The sequence below is a fragment of the Apus apus genome, chromosome 2 (genome assembly GCF_020740795.1).
Source record: "Apus apus isolate bApuApu2 chromosome 2, bApuApu2.pri.cur, whole genome shotgun sequence".
NCBI classification, from domain to species: Eukaryota; Metazoa; Chordata; class Aves; order Apodiformes; family Apodidae; genus Apus; species Apus apus.
In genome coordinates this window covers 7,594,130-7,607,690 of record NC_067283.1, presented here as the reverse complement: position 1 = coordinate 7,607,690, position 13,561 = coordinate 7,594,130, and positions in this window count along the sequence as shown.

The window sequence follows — 13,561 nt, the reverse complement described above, 5'->3', positions numbered from 1 at the left end:
GCAGGAGGGGGACGGGACTACCAAGCTATTCTCCCAAGTCTTCTCTGTTCTTCAACCTCCCTTCCTTATCTCTCAGGAAAAATAAATAAGTAAACACAAACATTTTGATAGGTCTCCAATGAGCATGGATTTGGGACAAAGAACTCCTTCAAACTTGAACATTATTCATAAGACAGGAACATGGATTCAGGCTCACTTCTGGTGACAATAAACTATTTTCTGCTCTGAGCAGTTTGCATTCAAAACTGCCTCTTAACATCCATCCTTCAGCCAGCTCCTGAAATATGTCCCCCTTCAAATGTGCTTCTAGTAGGTTAGTCCTCAGATGCTTCTCATGAGAAGTTAGTTGCTTAGGAGGCTGGTGAGGACCACAGTGTATTAATGCCTAAATAAAAGGCATTTTATTCTACATGAAATACTGTTCTTATTATTCCTTTTAATCATTTGAATGGGCTTGATGCTAAGAGGTAGATATATTCTCCAACACCCAGAAATTATCCATCTTGTTTGTTTATGCAGGGAAAATGGATAGATTCATGTAATATGAATCAAAGGCAAGAAAAAGCAATTTTACACAAATGTCATATTAGTTAAATGCTTACTTCTATTTCACATGATTGAGGAGGACAAGGAGACCAGCACAATGAAGAGGGTTTTTCAAACTAAATATTTCTTCCAACATCATCCTGTCTGATTTTTTTTCACACAAAGGAATTGTTCAGACAGATTTGTGGCAATTTTAATGACTTTTGTTAAGCCTCTGAATGAGGGGAGGGAAAACTCACCCATAGGGAAAGCTGGTGAGCACAAAAATAGAAGAGGGCTAGAGAGATTTTGTTGAGTTGAAACATTCTTTTCTAAGGCAACTGAACTTTTTCAAACAGTAATCTACTGCTTTGAGGCAGAGAAACACCCCCCACTGCATGGCCAGGGATGCTGCCACAGGAGCAGGTGCACTGTCACAGTCTGCAGACTCCAGGATGAACCTCCCTTTCGAGGACAGCACTCCTGGAAAAATATTATCACATGTTTTATCAGAGCCTGTTCGTATGTGGAGGCTGTCATCTGGAACAATGAAGTCCTTCTTATGCCTTACAAAATATCTGTCAGTCTCATGCAGACGGCTCAGATGAAAAAAGATGGCTCAGATGACAAGAGTTACCCCCTTGGGATTGTTCATGAATTGTAGCAGCCCTACTGTTACTGCATGGTGTGTCTTGTGGATCCACACAGATGTGGTGGGAATTGGGTTTCACCAGTCACTCTATTTCCTGGAGCCATGTTTGTAGCTACCAGGATGCAGCCAAAATAAGCTGTCTTCTCCTGAGGAATTTTCCATCAGGGAAGGCCCTTCAGTGCTCTCAGAAAAGGGCAACAGAAAGAAAGGAGAGGAGCAAAGTTTCAACCATGCATCAGCTTGAGCCACCTGAGAACATCATTAGCCCCACGGTGCTCTGCTGACTGCCACTAGCAGTAACTCTTCTTCTGAGGTTTCATTGCTCTCCTTTGGTAAAATGAATTCCCACACTGGGAGTTACAACAAGGAGGGACAGTGAGGCCCAAGTCTTGCAAACCCTCTCTATTGCTTTCACACCTCAGTGCTTGTCTTGCACCAGACTGGCACAAGCCAGAGTGACCCAAGAAGGTTTAGCCAAGTCAGTGACACACTCCTGCCCTATTTACAGTCTGAAGACACTGAAGAGCCCCAAGGTGATGTTCTCCAGTACCTCCTGCTGTGATTTTCACTCCTCTGAAAGGGTGTGAAGCACACCCATACTGAGAGATGAGTGTGCTCATCACTGTAACAAGCAAAAGAGAATTTAGGCACACTCCTTTACTCCTTTCTCCCCTTCCATCACTGGTCCTGGCTCATCCAACCACACACATGCTCTCCAGCCATGGCCCTACGAGATGTTTTCAACTGGGCCAAGCAAATAAAAATATTCCCAGGACTCCTCTGTGTGCTGCCTTCCCTTGGCAGAAACACTGGAGTCTGAACACAGAGTGAGACTGGGGAGGACAAGTGCATGGCAGTGTAGGGTGGTTGCACCCATTCTTCTAAACCATAATTTGAAGTGACAGGAGAAGACTGTGCAGCTGAACAGTCCCAAAGGGGCAAGAGCATGGTGAGGTCTCTAGTGTAAGGATTTAAAAAGGGACTGAGTCTTGCAGAATGAAGTGTGCAAGTCCCAGCAACTAGTGGAAGGACCATTTTCATCAGGCAGGGCTGAACTCTTGGTAAGGGATGACCCTCAGCTCTTCATCACTCTTATCTGCAGCATCTGATGAGTTCTCACTTACCAATTTCCCACTAAAATTATTAGGCAGTTTGAACATTCATTTGAAGTAATTCTAGACAATTTCAGAGTGCTAAATTCTACTTGATTGCCATTTCCCTTATTACTTCCATCATTATAGCTGCAGCATGGATTTAATTTGTTTTAGGTAGATAAAAGACAAATAGAGTCATATAAATCTTCCAGTGCTCCCCTGTAGTGAGCAACCTTTTTGATTGGAAAGTCAGACAACAGATGCAGGTATATTTACCCTTCTCCAAGTATGACTGAGTAGCATTTGAAAATGAAACCTCAGCTGTTTCTGTTTGTTCTAAACATTTGATTAAGCTGCCAGCTAAACATTTTTCAGCATTAAAAATATACTGTATTTCTATTTAATGGCATTAATATAAATCAGTATGTTCAAATTATCTTCAATATTTTAATGGAGTTTGAAATACATTTTAGGCAGATATGCAGCTTAAATATCAATCCTTGTTTGCTATTTTAATTTCACTGAGCAGTAAGATAAGAATTTCTGGCCTAATGTAACAGGAAATTCAGTCATGATTTATGAAAAGCCTCATCTAACATTAATAGAGCTATGGGGACCATTCGCCTCTGGTCAGTGCTGTATTCTTAACACAGAGCACAAAAATGTACCTTAAAATGTGCTTTTCAGTGCCCCAAGAATAAAGTGGGAGAGGGTGTAGGATTTCAGCTTTCCTCCTCAATCTTACCTGCAAAATGGTTGTTGGAGTAAATGAACTGAAAAGCACTGAGCAATCTCAGGTGGGACAGTCTGGGCACCTGACCCAGAACTGGCACTTCAGGAAATGCAAATGAAATTCTGCCATCCTTATTCCTGGGGGTCTCCTGTTGGCAGCACGTGCCCTGGAAGAGTACAAAAAGGGCTGGAAAAGTGACAGACAAGATGGCAGATGAGACCCTGCAGACCCAGGCGTAACGGTGCAGGAAAGTCCTCAGAGCAGACAGTGCAGGAGTGCTCCATTCTAATGCTTTCTCCTTAAATGAGCTACATCAAAAGTCTTCCCAGATGTGGAGAAAAGGCAATAACAGAATTGTGGTGAGCTCAGAAGAGGACTGTGTCCTAGGGAATTACTAAAAAGGAGTATACTGCTAAGAAAGTAAAATTATGTCAATGCACAAAATACATTATACATAATAAAACTATTACATTTTTTAGCCTTTCCCCACTTCTGCTCTGAATGTGGGCTTGAGAAATTGATAGTTTTTAGAGGAAAGTGTTTAAAAACCCCAAAGCATTCCTTCCATCATCTTCTCAGTTTGGCCTCCATGCTTTTCACTGACACGTTGACAGTGAGAGGAAAACTGTGTCATGAGATTTCCAAAGGGAAGGAATGATCATTACAAGCAGAAAAAGCCCACAGCAGATCATTTTTAGTCCTCTCAGAAGTAAGGAAGATTAGTGGTGGGAAAACCAGAGGGAGACTCTTAGGATAATTTCCTCTTCAATGCACTAAGGCCTGGATGCAATCAAGACATGAGAGAACCTGTCCTAGAGCACTAAACTGGACGTTGAAGGTCAGCAAGATGAATAGTTATCTTTGCACCTACATGTATCCATAATGGGCCAGGGAGAGCTGGTTACACATCTCCCAGCCTTCAAACCACTAGTGAAGTCACATGCCCTTGGCTGCTGTCATGAGTACACGTAGTAACCAGCCATGCTGTGAGAACAGGAGCATTTTCCAACACTACCCACTTGCTGTTTGCCCAGGCTGCTCTGGGGAGGGGTATCTGCCCTCTCCCCAGATGACAGTCCTCTCTCTCCAGTCACTCCCATCCAGCAATGGATGAAAATGCATTCCAAGCCTCAGAAAGAGCACTCTTGGCCCTAGCTTAATCTCAAGGCATTTAGCTATGAGTCTGTCAGCAAGTGGCTCAGTGAGAGGGCAAAAAGTGATGTAAATTCTTCTCCTAAGTGCATAGAGGCCAGGGAACTTCTAAAGCTCCATCTGTCCATCAGTCAACCAGACCACTCCTTCAGAAACCCAAAGGGCAAAAAAGTTGTGAACACATTGTCCCTAAAAGGGATCAAGGATTTCCTTTTTCTTCCTGTCTCCTCAAAAGCCGCTTCACCTCTGAAGATCCCGGAGTCATTGTCACTCTAAATGCTTTTCCTCTCTGATTCATTTCAGGTCCTATTTGCTGCCCTTGTCCCTGCTATTTAGTCTGTGCACATCTGTGGAGCCAGATATTATTGAGCTCATATTTTCTATAGTGAAAAAGGTTGGGAGTGAAAAGTCCCATTGCAGTTCTTACAACTGGGTATTCCTCTTCTTTCTGCCCAATGTGCTTTTTGTATCAAACAGTGAGAGACACCATAAAGCCTTTTGTTTCGACCCAGTCCTCTGAGCCACATGCTGGCAGCCATTCTCTTGCTCCCACTCAGAGGTTTGATGGCCCAGAGGCTGAGCTTCAGACAGCAGGTCTTCTTAAAAAGCAAGTTACCTTTTTAATGGTTCCTTATCACTAGTAATTATTCTGCTCACAACTAGATGGCAAACTATTGGATCTAGTGCTGGGTAGTATATTCTGCTTCATTAAAAACTCACTCAAATGTTCTAACTCTGCATCACAGACACAACCATCATCTGTTTCTGCCACAAGCTGTAATTTCACTGCAATCACCAGGCAAAGTTACAAACTACAAAGTGTTTACCTCCTAGCAATCATTTCACAAAAGAAAACCCTACAAACCAGTACATTATTTCCAATGGCATTCACAGACCTCATGCTTTCCTGATGCAAATAATCCTGAGGCCACTTTTGTCTGCAGGAATTTCACAACTTGTGAACTTGTGCAACAATCAGGGAATACAGAAGCTGATCACTGCAACAGTGATCTGCACATAGGCAAGCCCAGTAAGCAAATTAAGAATTAGCATAACTGCTTGCAGCTGAGGCTTCTTAAACTCTTTTTCTGAGGATACAGAATTTAAGCAGTTACTTTCTGTATGTCTGTGTGTACAAGAGAGAGACCATGTGATAGTCCTGCTATAATAAACCCAAGTTCAACAGAAGAGCAGAAGTCTCAGAGATGTTTCATGAAAATTGGCTGCCAACGAAAGCTTGTAAAGCACTGAAAGATGCAACATGAACACACACTTCATTAAACACTAGACAGCCACCACAAGATATAACCTAGAGGAAAACAGGCTGCATTATCTCCAGTGCACACAGAGCAAGGTGCTTTTAAGGGGAGGCCCCAGCACTCAGCATCCCTGCTGCTCTTAGCATTAAGCACTTTGTTTCTCAACAGGTTGGGAATTATATTTGCACTCTGTGGTGTAACAAATCCTCCCAGAAACTGAATGTGTAACTTTTTTAAAGAGTTAATATCTGAGCACAAGAATTTTGAATGAAATGCCTGGAATAAGGAAAAATCAGTCTTCACTGACAGGCAGATTTCATAGAAATTTTCAGATCAGTTCCTTAAACAATTCCCATGTTGTCTTTTATATTGGAAATGCTTGAGATTTAAGCATTAACCCTGGCTCATCTGTATGTGTGGGTTTTAACATCAATATAATAAAATTTCAACCTACAGAGAATCTGTGATCTTCTCAGGGTTTGGAAAGTGCAACAGAAGATAAGGACATTTAGTGGAAAAAATAATGCTGCTAACAGAAAATATTTAACTATTAAAGAATGACTCCACTTCCACTAACCTCACTTTCTCAGTGGTGTCACAAGTACTGATGGGGCCTTTGGAGTCAGGCTAAAAATTACAAAAGGGAAACAACATAAAAGAAAAAAAAGAGGAAGTGTTTTGTTGCTTTTTACCCAGATCTGTTGTTTAATCCATCATGTAGCTTGGCAGGCATAGCTGAAGGAGATGTTCTCCAGAGCAGGAGTGGGAGCAAGCTGCCTGTCCACAGGGGGCTAGGAACTCCTCAAATCATGACAGTGTCCCCCTTTTCTGGGAGGTTTCATCTGTGTTGATTCAAACATGAAACAAATCTCACCCCACATTCTGTGCTAAGAGTGACTCTTTCCAGATCTTTTTCACCAAGGACCTCTCACTCCCTGACAGACATTCTTACTGTTTCAAAGGCAAGTGTTTGACTCTTCTACACCGGGCACATATAGGAGGTGTCCATATACTTGTGAATCATCAAAAGAGCACTACACATCCATGAACCTTTTTGCATGCCACCACCCTTGTCTAACAAAGCATTCAATGTGTCAAGTGTAGAAAACTTACAGGCTTCTATTAAGGTTAAATGTTACCATAATTACAGCAAAGTAAGTTTTCCACTGAAACGTTTTCTCCAATTTTCTTCCATTTTGAAAGGAATGGCAAATTAAAATCACAACATGCTTTTCATTTTACACTGCTATTTATTTAAACACACTTTCAACCCTGTTGAGGAGCTGATTTCCCACTTTCCCTACAGGAAAAGACTCTATAAATATCACAAATCCGAACAATGACATCAAGTAACCATAGTCACTCTATCTGAAAAAAATAAAACAAAACTCAAAATGAAAACTTAAAAGATTAATCACTAGCCTAATCCCAGAGACAAAAGTGTTTTCTCTCTTCTTGGTCCAAGAAGCAACCCAAATGCTCTGTGATGCAGGGCAGTATCAGCTGGATGTGTGCAGAAAACACGACACATGAGCAAGATATTTGGCAAAACATTTGGCTTTGACACTGGAGGAAAAAGCTCTACAGACACTTAGCACAATTTCCTCACCTTCCTGACTGCTGGGCCAGAAAACCTTGACATGTCTGGGCCAGTTAGAGAACGTTATACAATGTTTTCAGAAATCATTAGGTTTATTTTAGAACATCAGCAGGAGGAGGATGCTGGTAATTATTTAAACAGGTGATTATGCAAAATACTATTACCAAACAATTTGTATATAAATGTATTTATTATTTATTATTAATTATTAAGATGTATTTATATTTGTATATAAAATACTATTACCAAACAACCTGAAAAACATTTGCCATTAGTGAGAATCTGATTCTGCTGCCATCCTTGGAGTTAAGATAAGTAATAAGTACAGCCAAGACAAATGCTTTGAGTCACTGTATAAAATCAATATGCTATCAATGAATTTTGTATTTATGTTCACACATAACATCCCAAGTGCTACCTGCAAGAATGTTTGTGATTTTAAAGCATAATCAGAGAGCAGTTTATTGGCATGATATCCATTTGTCTTGTATAGTCACTCCAAAGGAGGTCAATTATGAATCTTGCAGTCCTATAATGGCTTATATCAGTTAATTCTGTCTTCAGACATATTGGGGGAGACGTGTAACAGGACTATCTAAAGAGCTACTCTGCTTAGGATTGCAACCAAGTGCTGATGGTCTAAAGAGAAAAAGAAACTTAGTCTTTAAATACTGCTAATACCACAAACATAACTAAAAGACTCCTGTACAGTTTATCTAATCAATTTTTTTACTCTGATTTTCAAACTGGACAATGTCATCTGACCCACAGTAGTTGAAGGGGGCAGCTTCAGTAGCTGTTTTGGTGGTCAGACTAGGTTGGTTGGGTTGAGCTAAGCTAGGCACTGTGAGTCATTGAGCTCCTCACCATCACTGTGGAAGGCAGAGCTGACCCGGTTGCTCACATGAAACTTTGGTTCATAAATACTTAAACTCCACCTCTTCTTCTTCCAATCAGAAACTCTTGGATTTGGGGAGCTTCATCAGGGTTCACGTATGACCAGCACAACAAGAAAGAGATTGAACTCACTAAACTTTCGACATCTGAAAAATGGAAGGTTAAATGAGACTGTCTCACCTTGGGCTCCCTTTATGCTCAGTAGAAAGAAACTGGCACTTCCAGGGTTGGAGTCATATGACCTGTTTTAGATGTCTGCTTCAGGATGAGATTCATTGCACCAGAGATCCCAGTGACTTGTACTGGCTAAATCCCAATTGATTTAGCCATGGTGTAGTCAATGGACAAACTGACCAGCCCTTCCAGATGTCTGCATTCTGGATATCTAGCTTTACTCAGACAAACATCTGTGTGAGGCCATAACTGGTTCCCTAAACCTAGGGATACTTGCCATGCCAAACTTCCTTGGGTATCTGGGAAGTCAGTCTTGCAGGCAAGGCAGAGGATCTACAGAAAACTTAAATTCTACAGTGGCACTGGTTGAGTGCCTTGGATCCTTGGACATCACAAATGGTCCCACCTGTGTTTGCAACTCAACTGACCCACCGTGCACGCAGGAAAAACCAAGAGTGATATTTGAAGACAATCCAGGCCTCCACACTACCTTTCAGGGTGGCAGTGGCAGCAGCAACAGCTTGGGGCTGCACATGTGGCAAGGCAAAGGAGTTTGGCCATCTGTGACCAGTAGTCACATCATGCTACAGGCTGTCCTCTGTCAGGCAAAAGGTCCTTCTCAGGGGACTTCTGCAGTTGCTGCCAAGTGCTGGCTCTGCTGCAGAGCTCCCTCCACAGTTACCACATTATGCAGTTTATCTCATAATCTTACTGAGCTCTGCTTCAAGAGTTCACAAGTTGCTTTGCCCTTATTAAACTGAAAGGTAGTTTCATTGATTGGAGCAATTCAGTCTAAATTTATTCATTGAAAATGTATAGTGATTTTGTGTTGTTCCAGCTCCCACCTTTGGCTGGAACAGTTCTTTCTCCTCACTTTTCTTCCCCCTCTCACAGGCAACCAGTTTCCAGCAACATCCACACGCAGCTTTTCTCCAGAGGAAAAAAAGGGAGAAGAAAGCATCTTGTTTATCAGCCGGGGGGAATGAACACACAGTCTCTGCATTTGTAAAATAAAAATGCTGCTTAACTAACCTTATAGATCTCTGTTCAGTCCACAGCTGGAAACCAACCATTTTGAAGTGCAAAACATTTTTCTTCTCTAACATTTGTTAGAGGGGATTAATTCCTTTGTCCAGTTTGGTATTACAGGGATTTACATCTGGTAGGAGCCTAGAGAGATAGGTGTTGTTTAATGGCATTGTTGTTCTGCAAATCTGATGAGGTAACTTTCTTTCATAAATGAACCAGATGAGTGAGGTAAACTGGACACTTCTGCCTTCTTCTCTCTATGCTTTTCTCTACTTTTCCCTACAGTTTAAAATAATAAACCATCAGTCTTGCTACAATCAGGAGCAGTCACCCTCAGCCCCTCATTACTAACAAGGCCTTTTTTCCCCTCTAACTTTTACCCATAAGGGTTTTTTCCCCTCTAAACAACTCTAATAATGGGGTGCAAGACCTACAAGTAGTTCTGGGATTTCAGAGGCTCTGAAGAAGATACTGTAGCTTGTACAAAGATCTGAATTGGTCTACAGACTCTTCACACCATAAAAGAGAAGGAGGAGTGGTGCATTCTGGCTCCTGTTTTATCTGTACCTGTGCTTAATTCAGTTCAGATTGTCCCTGGCATGAATTTGGCCTTGTGGAAATATCCATTGACTTTGGAGTGCTATACAAAAGGAAATGTATGTTAAAAACATGTTGGTTGTCAAATAAGAGTCCATGTGCATTCACTTCCTGACACAGAATGAGCACAAGGCACAGGCATGGCTGCAAACCATTTCTCCTTACAACAGAATACAGGCTGCCTTGGGCTGCATGGGATAAGAATAGCTTCACAGGATTTGTAAGTATCCAGTACAGTCTTAGGAACTGCCCAACAATTCTCCTGTTTTACTTATTCCATAAAATGCATACATTATGGGTAATGTCTCATCTCTGTATGATAGCAAGTGAACCGTGACCTTTAACAGTAAACTGATCAGTGGCCCATAAGCAGTGTGGGCTGAACATGGATCCCTGGGTTGTAAAGTCGTGTCTGAACTACAAGAAAAACATAATCTGCACTGGAAGAGACCTCGAGTCTAAAGATTATAAAGTATCTAGTTCTGCTGAGCAAGACATAGAAGTTTATGAACCTTTATGTGATGGGCCTGATAATTGGTGTTGATTTTTACTGTTAAACCTTCAGCACACATTCTAAGTAATGTCATCTGTCTAAAGGATAGATTTCAAAAGGCCATACAAAAGTATCTGCCCTCCAAAAACCCCTTATCTGTGTGGGTTCAGCCTCAATCCTGGTAAACTTAAAACAATTTTGGCACTGACTTTGGTGGCTTTTGGATCAAGCTATCAAACCGGTTGTACAAAAAGCACCACAGAACTGTTTGGCCCACGTTTTGCTGAATGCACAAGTCACAGGTCACTGTTTTATGCTGTTTCAGTTACTCTAGCAGTGGTTGTGTAAAGCAAAAGCATTAATTCCACAGGCTGTCAGAATGTGAGCTTGGCTAGAGAAAGTGCTTGTCCCCTGCATAGAGATATGAATCCCTGGAGGTTTTGCTGAGATAGTATTGATCTCTCTGTGATGCAAAAGTCTCAGATATTTGTGAAATACACTCAAGTTCCAGTACCTTCAGTCTGACACTGAAAAAAAATCACCAGAATAAGCAAATGTTGTTATACCAGTCCAAATCAAATGTACAGGGAAAATAGAAATACAGTCTACAAGTGTGAGAAGCAAATTTTGTTCACAGCAAGTTCAGCAATATTATTAATATTAGTGGCCTTTAAAATACCACACAGCTATGTCCTGTGTCTGGGACCATCTCCAGGTAACCTAACAGCAGATCAAGCAGCAGTGCTACAAAACCTATTAAGGTTTATGGCACACAACAAGACAACTGCTAATGTGCTCAAAAGGGAAAATCTAACTGGGATTTAAAGATCAAAAATTTGAGCTTGAACCAAAAGACTTGGCTAGCTTGAGCTGGTAGGGTGGAACTGCACTCAAGACACAAAGACTTGTGTATCTTTGGCTTTGGGATGAAATCAAGGAACAGACTGAGGTGTAGTCCATGTTTTATCGTAGCTTTTTTATTGCCTTAAACCAAAAGTAGGCTTTTAAATATATAAATAGCATGTAGGTATGTGGCCTGTTATTCTGAGGCTTCTGAGCACTTTCTGCTTCTGCTGATTTTAATGGGCATTGCTTTCTTACAATAATTAGGCTATTTAGTACTTCCTGCCATCCCATGAAACAGATAAGGCAGTACTCCAGGTGCCTCACAGAGACCTTTTCCAAATATCAGGACTAATTCCAGGACTTCTATGAAGATTTGTGTATTGTTGGTGATGTTTCAAGATACGGATAACAAAGACATTTTCTTGCTGCATCTACCTTGGCTTCAGTGACACTTATAAACCTACCCAGATTCACTCAAAGGTTAGTACAAATTTACCTGGAGCTTTCAGTGAATGCATTTAGAACTTCAAGTTTGCAACAAAACCAGGAATGGCTTTCTGCAGTTTTCAGATTCAGACTGCAAGTTTCACAGCCCTCTTGTTTCCTGCCTCTGATAAACACCTTTTCAAGTGGCAGGGCTCCTTTTGAAAGCATGAAAGGTGTTCCCCTTTGAAAAATGTCTTCTGTGTGAGATAGGTATCCCTGTGATCAATTTTTTATGCTGCCCTTTTTCTGTCTTCATGAGATTCTGATTCTCAAATCATAACCTCCTGGAGTCATGGCACATTTTATTTTAGCTGAGCTATCATTAAAAATAACATCCTCATCATATCTCTGCCAGATAAATCAAGTTACTTTATGTAGGACTTTTTAAAATTTATTTTCCCCCAGTGAGAAAAATACCAGGACTTTTTTCAGAGAGAGCAAACTTGCAACATTTTTCCTCAAAGAGATAGACACACCGACTAGAGCTGCCTCACCAGCAGTCAGGAATTTTGGGCAAATCACTTCAAACTGTTTAAGAGCAAAGTTGAGTGTCAAGAGAAGTTAAACTCAAGACATCCAAGCTCGTACACAGACCTCTGTTGTGTCTGTCAATAAATCCATCAGCTGGGGGGAGTCTTTGGCTGGCAATGAATGGTCAATAGCCCAGATTAGAGCCAAGAACCACATATTGAGCTGGTGGGATAAAAACAGAAACAAAAATACTGTGAAGTTGCACACTTTTTTTATTATTATTATAGTTCTTGATTTGTCTGTGATCAGAATAGAAGAGAGATCCAGAGGGATTGCTGTCATGAGGTACCCAGCTTAGTCAGATGAAAAGTTTACCAAAAAAACTCAGAAAACATCTGCTTCTCTGACATTTCTGGTGTGTTTTCTTGAGGACTGATCCTGTAGAAATCTCTTTTATATAAAACTAGTTATAAGAGAAAAAAAAACCACTTTTTTTTTCTTTTTTTCTAAAAAGGAAGCCTTAGAAAGCTAAATAATATTAGTTTTGACACTACATCTTCTTCACCATTACACCCATGCACACAGTGGGGAAGGTCCCAATCAAGTGATGAACTCTCCTGGAACAAAAACCTCTAGGAATGTCCTCCTTAAATCTCTGTAAGGTCCAAATCTTAGATCTGCCATGGATTTCCCATCAAGAAGAGCTCTGCTTATTCAAATAAGCTCATGCTAAAGATGTCAGCAGTAAGTCATGCAGACAATTTGTGGGCCATGATTAATGTTACCCCATGGGTTGGCAAACTACTACTAGCCCAGGAGTCCTATGTATATGAGACAAAGCAGCAAGCCCTGGGATGTTTTCTGCCTGACTGGATAATAACATACAGTCCTTATATGTGTGCCATTGTTCAAAGTACCACTTTTTCTTCTCCTTTTTTTTTTTTTCTGCTTTTTATAGCTGATGTGGCCTATCCATGTGCAGAGAATACTTAAAATGAGGTACCTTTACTACGAATTAATAATTCATCATGCACTCTGGCAACACCTTTAATCCTTCAAGAGAACTTTACAGAGTGAATGAACAAAGCCCAGAGATGGGGGCTGCTCTAGATATTTGCATAGACCCCTGAATCTGCACACTATGGTTCTACACTCAGAGAGTCCAGTCTCAAAAGCCTTTTCAGACCTAGAGTGAGGCTGTTTGCACAGCTCTACAAGGCAAATCTCACCTGGCCTCTTCAACAGTGAAGTTCATTGAACTTTGGAAGAGCCTGCAGCATCAGACTGCACCATCAGGCTCTTTGGAGCTCTGCTCATAAGAATCCTCTCTGAAAGGTAAGCATTAGGGCCCTCATCTCACAAACAAGCCCAGAGGCACAGTTGAAAGTTGTGATCAATGTACAGGCAGAATAAAAAAAGAAGAAAAAACCCAACAAAACAAACAAACAGGTCAAATAAATTATTTGTTACACATTATTCACTCAGCATCCTCTGGAAGCGAGTGAATTTATAGCAAAGTCTGGGAACATTGTGCAGTTCCAGTGTTGCTGTAT